We start from the raw sequence: 10,176 nt of genomic DNA, 5'->3' as shown, positions 1-10,176 counted from the left end.
TATCCACTGAGTGACCTATACAAGCTGTTTGCATTTTGGCGGTTTGAAGCAGACTCTCCAGGAATTGGTACCATCTTGACTACAGTTCCTGTAAAAAGTAAGTCTTCTGTAGTTGGTGTCGTGCAGTTAGAGGGTAGTGAAACTACTACAGCTTTTTACACCTCACTCTCTGTCCACTGAAAGCATTTCAGCCCACCTTTTCCCCCACCACCAGAAGACCAATGAGCTCCAGAACTACTCCAAACACAGGCCTGACTCCTGGGAGGGAAATGCCTGCCATCCACCCTAGGGCTAAATATGTCAGTCTTCAGCTGGCAAATAAACCAACAAAGGAACCACTTAGGCCCATACCCCAGTCACCCCATACAATGGTATGAGATGCAGAAGACTGTTCTACACGTGTCATATTTCTAGAAGAGTGCTAACCTTTATTTTCTCTCCACAGGAACTAATGAAACCACTGACTGAATCGGGAGTGACTGAGTTATTTTTGAATATAAGTATGGTTCTTAATAAATATTTTTACTATCTGTGCCTTGTCCTGATTTGAATGGAGCCACAACATCCCAGTGTGAGGACTATTTGTTAACACTGAGTGGGCTAGTATAATGCCTTCTATGAATTTGAATAACTTTTTAGTAATGTTCTCACAAACATCCTGACTTGACTCATGTTATAGTGACTTACAAACACCTGTTGGCCTTTTAAGGTGCAATCAGCAGTTCTAACAGTGGCCACTTTTGGTAAACAGGTACTTAAGCACTCAGCTTCATAGACCACACTATGGCAGCAAGGAGTGACAGTTTTTTAAATAGTTAACTGTGTTTTACAAATAGTTAAACATTTGAGTAAAACAAGATCATGACGCAATTATATTAAAGAAACGATGGGTATAGAATTAAGTCATTAACGTAGGCGCTGCAGATTTCCCCCTTAATCATACTTGTGCTTATGTAATCTCTGGTACTTCACGCCACATGGAATGTGTAACTAAGCACAATTTCTATAGAACAATGACAGGTTCTTGTTGCTCCCATTTCAGTGAGCCTTCAAAGGGTTTTGCTAGAACATGTAACACTTGTCATGAGCATGTATGACTTGTCATCTCATTTCTGCACTAATTGGTTTATGCCTAGAGAATTTTTAACGCGTAAGTTAAAGCCTTTAACTTGACTGTTAACAGAGCCCAATTCTGAGCTTATACCCCAAAAACTCATCAGCCAGAGTCAATATGCATGTGACAGATGGTAACTGGTCCCATCAGCTAACATGGCATGGGGCTAGCTTGTACTACAACGGGTGGCACTGGTCATATACTGGCACAAGTGCATCAGCCAATTTAAAATATTGAAGTATTTGGCTGTGTTCAAACACTTGTTCATTGATGGTAGTGTCCTTAACAAGCTACTTGAGTCCAATGGCATAGTTGCGTTAATCAGAATATAATGTACAGTGTATTCAGACCCCTTGACTTTTTCCACATTACAGCCTTATTCTAAAATTGATTAAATTGTTTTTCTGCCATCTACACACAATACCCCATAATGACAGTATTCCAGATTTTTTTGCAAATTTGTCAAATAAAAGAATCACGTATTCAGACCCTTTACTCAGTACTTTGAAGCACCTTTGGCGACGATTACAGCCTCTTCTTCTTGGGTATGACGCTACAAGCTTGGCACACCTTTATTTGGAGAGTTTCTCCCATTCCTCTCTGCAGAGCCACAAGCTCTGTCAGGTTGGATGGGGAGTGTTACTGCACAGCTATTTTCAGCTCTCCCCAGAGATGTTCAAGTCTGGGCTCTGGCTGGGCCACTGAAGGACATTCAGAGACTTGTCCCGAAGCCATTCCTGCATTGTGTTGTCTGTGTTCTTAGGGCCGTTGTCCAGTTGGAAGGTGAACCTTTGCCCCAGTCTGAGGTCCTGAGCAGGTTTTCATCAAGGATCTCTCTCTACTTTGCGCCGTTCATCTTTGCCTCAATCCTGACTAGTCTCCCAGTCCCTGCTGCTGAAAAACATCCCCACAGCATGATGCTGCCACCACCATGCTTCACTGTAGGGATGGTGCCAGGTTTCCTCCAGACGTGATACTTGGCATTCAAGCCAGAGAGTTCAATCTTGGATTAATCAGACCAGAGAATATTTTTTCTCATGGTCAGTCTTTAGGTGCCTTTTGGCAAACTCCAAGCGGGCTGTCGTTCCTTTGGTGGAGTGCTGCAGAGATGGTTGTCCTTTTGGAAGGTTCTCCCATCTCCACAGAATAAATCTAGAGCTCTGTCAGAGTGACCATTGGGATCTTGGTCACCTCCCTGACCAAGGCCCTTCTCCCCCGATTACTCAGTTTGGCCGGCCGTCTTCCATTTAAGAATGATGGAGGCCACTGTATTCTTGGGGACCTTCAATGCTGCAGACATTTTTTGGTACCCTTCCCCAGATCTGTGCCTCGACACAATCCTGTCTTGGAGCTCTACGGACAATTCCTTCAACCTCATGGCTTGGTTTTTGCTCTGACATGCACTGTCAACTATGGGACCGTATATAGACAGGTGTGAGCCTTTCCAAATCATGTCCAATACATTTAATTTACCACAGGTGGACTCATATCAAGTTGTAGAAACATCTCAAGGATGATCAATGGAAACAGGATGCACCTAAGCTCAATTTCGAGTCTCATAGCAAAAGGTCTGAATACTTATGTAAATAAGGTATTTCTGTTTATTTTTAATACATTTACCAAAATTTCTAAAGCCTGTTTTCAATTTGTCATTATGAGGTATGTGTGTAGATTGCTGAGGGAAAACAATTATTTAATCAATTTTAGAATAAGGCTGTAACGTAACAAAATTTTGCCAGGTCGCAGTTGTAAATGAGAACCTGTTCTCAACTGGCTTACCTGGTTAAATAAAGGTGAAATAAAAAAATAAAAAAATGTGGAAAAAGTTATGGGGTCTGAATACTTTCCGAAGGCACGGTATTTGACTGGTCAAATTGCTCTTAAGTGCCTAGTCCACGTAGGCCTAGCTGTGGCAAGGGTTCCATTCACATGAGGTTCCCCCCCTCTTTTGAAATGTTGATGTATTGTCAGGGTGCGAATTACCAGGGGCATCAGCCTTCCTGAATGAGACATTATCTCCCCTAAATGCAACAAATCAAACTTTGGGGGGTCTCTAAATAATGCTAATGGTGTTCTCTGTGGACAGAAATGTAACATTTATTTGTTTTCCTTCCTTCCTGGATCAGTTACTGATGGTCGCCAATATCACTAGACAACTAGCCTACAGCTAGACACCAATGCACAGCCAATCCATCCAGCAATGATGGTAGGCCTATAGTTGACTTTTGGTTAGAAGCATTTGATTTTGCAATGGCATAGGCCTACATGATTTTGGATTTGTGTGCGCATGAGAACTGTTCTCACAGCGAAACATTAAATGTGACATAGGCATTACACACAGTGCATTTTCAGAGATCCAGGAATCGTACAGGGTTTAAGTTCAATGTTCTAATTCAATTGTTAAATGCTTAATAATTACAAATAACACTCGTCATTAATGTAAGGAAAGAAAGGTAGTGTTTTGTCACATGATCTGTGAAGACTCCAAGCATTCAACTCATGAATAATGGACAGCTCATGAACTAGGGTGTAAAGATGTTTTGATTCAACTCATTATATTGAATGTAGGCTACCTGTTCTGCATGTGTTCATGTGTGTAAAATTGCCTCTGCTGAGAGGGTGGTCTACTGGCAGTGGTGTAGGGTAAACGCGACTTAACGCAGTTTACCCACTTTTTCAGAAAAATGCATTGAAAGTATAGGGACTTATACTGAACAAAAATATAAATGCAACATGTAAAGTGGTCCCATGTTTCATGAGCTGAAATAAAAGATCCCTGAAATTTTCCATACGCACAAAAAGCTTATTTCTCCGGTTTTGTGCACAAATTTGTTTGCAAGGTCATTGATATAATAATAATATGGCATTTAGCAGACGCTTTTATCCAAAGCGACTTAGTCATGCGTGCATACATATTTATTTTTTTGTGTGTATGGGTGGTCCCGGGGATCGAACCCACTACCTTAGCGTTACAAGCGCCGTGCTCTACCAGCTGAGCTGTGCTCTACCAGCTGAGCTACAGCTCAGATTAGGAATAACAAAGGTCCAATTATCAAACCCTGTGGGATGCACAGGATATCTTGGCCCTGGTAGCTGCACAGCAGTTTGCATAAACAAATTGTTCTCTATCAGAAACATAACTATATAATCAATTATATGTATAATCATGAAAACCGTAATAATGCAATTTAGAAAGTAATATGTCAAACGCTTTGGATAAATCTAAAAGGATGCCAAGAGCATATTCATTGTTGTTAAGGGCTGTAAATATTTTATCCACAAGTTGCAAAAGAGCCATATCTGTGGAGTAGTTTTTTGTTGTTGTTGCTCATACAGTGTTGATTTAAATGTTTCAACATACCCTTATACACACATTTTTCTAGGATTTTAGAAAAACATAGTAGTACATATATAAAACATAGTAGTACAGATATAAAACATAGTAGTACAGATATAAAACATGGTAGTACAGATATTGGGCGATAATTTGTAAAAGACCTTGGATCCCCAGATTTATAGAGGGGAATAACTTTGGCAATTTTTCAAATCTTGTTTGCATAGATTTGGTGAAGATACGTTAGAGGCTCAGTGATCGAGAAAGACACCGATTTCACCAATATCATCATGACCTGCTGCTGATATCTTTAAGTTACCAATTACCGCCATCACCTCCATTACATCAGGAGGATAACACTCAAGTAGAGAAGGGAAATGTCCTTTAATGTAATCCAAGGGATTTCCTTCAGTTTTCTCAATTTTCTTTGACAGCGAAAAACCCACATTCACAAAAAAGTTATTAAATAGACATAAAATACCATCAGGATCACTATAGGTCTCATTTCCAACAATAAATTGAGATGGGATAGTTGGAGATGCCTTTTTCCTATTAAACAGTTGATAAACGATTTTCCAAGTTGACTTTATATTATTTAAGGATTCTTGGAATTTGTTAGTAAAATATCCGAAGTAGGGGAGTAAATTTGTTCTTATACTTTTTGTGATTTGCAGAATTCAGGGGAGAGGGATTCGTGATAAACGTTTTATACAACCCCTTGTTTTTTTGAGACCGGTTGTAAACCAAGGTTTCCAGAACCCTTCTGCTGCTCTCTTACGTGGTTTAACTAAAGGAAAGCAGTGATAAAATACAGAGTTGAAAGATGTGATTAAAGTCTGGTAAGCAGACTCCACATCGGCCTGATTATTTAAAAAATCCCATGAACTGTTATCAACCATCTTAAAGCGCTCACAATTACTTTAGTTAAATATTCTACCGTTTAATGCTACTAATTATTCCCATCTGCTCATTTCCAGCTGCCAAAGAGAAGGGTAAAATTGGAAAGTGATAAAAAAATTCAGTATACCACATTATTCAAAGAATTTGTAAAAAAATATTATAAATAAGCGTTGCAGGTGAACTAACTGGTCACTCTTGCGGGCTTATAGATGAGGGGATACAGATAGCTGGAGTATAAAGTATTCGAAAAGTCTGATGTCAGTGAGTGGTTCTCACTTTTAAATACATGTATGTTGTAATCACCCAATATAAAAATACAAAAATCTTCATTATTATATCAAATCCAAGGTTCATGCAAGGATATCAATGAAACTACCAATGTCAGAATCGGGTGGCCGATAGATGCATCCAATTACCACTTCTTTACAACCAAAAAATGAACTGGAGGTAATTTTTATGAAAAGAGACTCAACAACAATGTTATCAGATGTAAGTGTGAGGTCCTCTCTTACAAAGAATCGAACATGTTTATGAACAAAAACGGACACGCCTCCTCCCCCTCCTGAGGTTCTACAGTGGTGAACAGTATTATAAGGAGACATGTCATAAAGCATTGCTGTCTCTTCAGTCAACCATGTTTCTGAAAGTGCAACAATGGAAAATTCATGAGGTGGTCATGTTTTTTTAGGAAGACGGCGAACATTGAAATGAAAGTTAGAAAATAAGCTTGTCTTTGAATTAGATGAGCAATTTACAACCTGTATAGCAGTTTAACATTACAATAATCACAAGTGATACTTATTTCTGGTAAATTTCAGGACATTTGAACCTAGATCAACACAGTCATTATATTTATCGTTCGCTTCATTAATATCTAATGGTTTAAAGATCATGTTATCAGGGTTGATATCCTGCCCAACTAAGACATACCGTCGGAATCATCTAGAGTAGAACGGAAACATAGAAGTGCTTGGGTCATACTTTGGTGTCAATGTAACTAGGCAAGAGTAGTATGGTATGTCCCTTGTTGTCAGTGTGACAGGAGAAGTAGGAGGGCTCTGACCTCAGCATGGCCAGGCAGAGGGAGGATACGGAACATGTCGCCACACTGACTGCTTAGTGATAGGGTGAACGCCAACAGGGGGGAAAGGATTCAATGTTTCAATGCGTATGGTCAAGTCTGATTTAAAAAAAATTCAGGTCAAAGGTTTACACTTAACATTTCTTGAAACAAAACCATGTCAATAAACAAGTTAATGAATCATTAATTTACCAATAGCTTCGAATCGAGGTTCAAAACCAGTAAATGCCAAGAGCGCAGACACCACAAGACATCTATCCCGACACTTAACCTGAACAGTTCCTGAAAGACGAATTAAAGTTCATACCAATCAGGTTTCCATTGATTTAAAAACTATTCTAAAAAGCATCATAGGCTAGTAGAAGCCACAAACAATGCAAGCAGTATAAAGGAAACGCTAGATGGGTGAGAATTAATAAATTACTGCCCTGCAGTAGAATTTAAGACGAATTGAATCACTATTATAGAAGTTAGTACAATGTTATAAAACCATTTATATTAATGAGTTTACCTGAAGTAAAATCCAGTTGCCATTTATTTAATGAAGATGCAGCTCCTTGACCAAAGATTTCGATTCTAGCAGCATGCAAAGCACTACAGCAACGTCTTTATAGTGTTCTGCCCATTATATTATGGAAAGTCAGACTGCATGTTTTGTTTGTTTATTTTTTATACTCGCCTATCTTAACGATATAATTGACCACAGATTTAAGACAGTTGCCAATCTGCAATTTCACTGATCTACAAAGCATCTCGATAGTTTTATCATTTATATCATTGAAAGTAGGTTTAATGGATTTAGAAGTGGCCTATACAGATATTATTCAAATCAGAGACGATTAATTCCTCCCTGAAATGGCCAGCTGGTGGCGCCATGCTCATTTACCAAATGCCAATGCGCATCAAATTGGCTATGACGCCTGTGGATCAATCAACAACAAAACTTGTGCGAACATGTTTCCGTACCTTGAGAGCTTATTGCTAATTAATTAGAAATAATTGAAGCTTCCAAAACAGTTTTATTAGCCTATTTTCATTGTGCATTGATCGTTGCTGCTCCTTTCAGATTGCATTTGTTGTAGTGAAAGATAAAGGTCTTTGCAGCAATATGAGCGACAGACATGGAAGTTCTGGAAAGGTCAATGTGAGTTTTCCAGCATTATATCCTACTGATACAGAAGTAACAATTTAGTAGACTTCGAACAACACACTACAATTGAATTGCAAAGTAGTAGCCTACAACAATAAACATCAACTGAGTAAATGGAGATGACATAAAAACATTACCATCATCTTGACTGGTGTGTTTGCTGTTTGACAATTATGCTTGAAATGAGATATCAGCAGCCAATACCTTTGTCTTATTCCAATATCTGTGTTGTCTTTCCTCCAACAACAGAGCCCAAGGCAGGTGGTCCTTCCTCCATTCTCCAACAGGACCCTCCACCATCCCTCCTTTCTGCCCCTGTACATGGCAGCCATGGGGTCAGCCCAGTACCCCTGGAGACCCCACCAACAGCCAGGTGAGGACAGGACAGGTGCACCACCACCCCTCTCAGGTGCCTATGTAGCTCTTGGACCCTCTGCTAACCTTTGACCTTTAGGGATTTGGTACATACCAGTCTGGGTCAAATTTTACAGGGCTTTGACATAGCCAGGGTTCAAATTACACATTTACTTTTGGGGGTGACTTGGAAATAGTAGGGCTGTATTATTTTATTTTTACTCTCATCATCCGTTTAATGTTCATCAACACTTTTGGTACCTGAATTGGATCCGAATCCCGATTTGACATGGCTTTATTAGTTTATTAAGACCAGCCTCCCAAATGAACCAAGGCCTATATTTGTTTATTGAACCATTTTTCCCATCAGTTCCAGTTATGACTCCCTCTGAGTTCTTCTACACGGACCCCACCATGCACCGGGGCCGACGGGTACCGAACATCGTGACCGAGTTGCAGGTGAGAGCATCATTGGTCATAATCCAGCTCATCAATTATGCAGTCATCTTACCTTTTGCACATTGAAACCCCTTAATTGCAGATAACTGTAGTGTGTTAATGTCAACAGAGAGAGAGGGAGGGAAGGAGGGAGGGAAAGAGAGAGAGTACATCCCCCAAACCATCCCCCCTGTGTATTGACTAAAATCATAAAGCACAACATATTAAATGCCCCCTTTCAGTGGGGTTATCCAGTTTACTAGAGATTAGTGGAGAATATTAGGGGCCATGATGGGGTAGGAGTGAGCTATCTCTGTGGCCTTGGGGGGGGGGACTGGGATCCCGTTGGGGGGTTGTTGAGAGATTAAAGGGGGATCAGACAGACTGGGGGAGTGTAATTAGATTGCCTCCCTCTAGTCAGACAGGGCGAGGGGGGTGGAAAGAAATTGGGACGGTAGGACACAGTGTAGAGTAGAGGTCACTGTTTGTTTTGGTGTGGAAGTGAGATGGGGTTAGAACAGTAGGAGGATCCTCTGTTTTCAGTGCTTCTGGTGGTATATTTAAAAGCTTACATTCCTTGAAGGTAGTCATGAGTAGATCTTATCACAAATGAAACTTGAAATGAAGCAGTTTCTCATTTCACATTTACATTTTAGTCATTTAGCAGACACTCTTATCCAGAGTGATTTACAGTAGTGAGTGCATACATTTTAATACTTTTTTTGTACTGGTCCCCATTGGGAATCGAACCCACAACCCTGGCGCTACCAACTGAGGTACACAGGACTCCACAGTCTACATTATGCACTGGATATACAACAGACCGCTTGTAGTGTATTTGGCACACAAAAGCAGTAACTACACATGACCCATACCTCTCCCTTCTTACCCTCCACCCTTCTTCATGGCAGGTTTTTGAGTGCTTCCAACTCAACACCCCTCGCCCCATCATGTCCTCTTGCCCCGCGCCCCTCATCAGACCTGACCCCTTCAGAACACAACCCCACCCTACCAGAGACCTGGGTGGCCACACCTGGAGGAGGGACCCTCCCCATCTGCCCATCACCCCCAGGCCGAGGCCCCTCGCACCCAGGCCCAGAGAGAGGGGACAGAGTCGGGCTGTGATCCAGCTAACCCTGGAGGAGGACCAGGCTATAACCAACCTACTGAAGCTCCATCACCAAGAGCCTGTCCATCCAGAGGTCACCACCGCCGTCACCTCCACCCAGGTAAATAAGGAAGTAGGATGAAATGTACCTCTAGTAGCTGATCTAAGGTCAGTGTTAGGTTTTCCTTCTGAAGGACTGGGGTAGTAATCTGATCCTAGATCTGTGTTTATGGGCAACTTTATGGGAGTCTGTAAAGATACAAAATACATTCCTAATAATATACATTCTTACTAACAGGTGGATTGTCCTGAAGGAACATCACCAGTTGATCACACCTCAACCCTCAGCCAGCTATCAGTGGGTCAGTTCATTCCCACCTCCAACCCATCTCCAGCTGAAGAGATGGGGCTCTTTCACAGAGAGGACCAGCTCTTTGTGTCAGCCATCTTGGAGCCCCAATATCAGAACCAGCCCAGACTGAGGTCTGATGTGGAGCTGGAGGCAGCGAACGCATTGCTCACTATGGATGAGGAGTCGGCCGGCCTGATGGATGATGAAGGGACCTGGAACCAGATTCAGACCCTGGACAGGCCCTCTAACAGAAGCCCTGAGAATCTACACCTCCAGTACTTCTCACCCGAAGAGTGTGATTGTGATACACTGCCATTAGAAGACGATGAAAGCTGCCTATCCCCC

Source organism: Coregonus lavaretus, assembly GCF_964263955.1.
Source record: "Coregonus lavaretus genome assembly, chromosome: 7".
NCBI classification, from domain to species: Eukaryota; Metazoa; Chordata; class Actinopteri; order Salmoniformes; family Salmonidae; genus Coregonus; species Coregonus lavaretus.
This window is presented reverse-complemented; position numbering follows the sequence as displayed.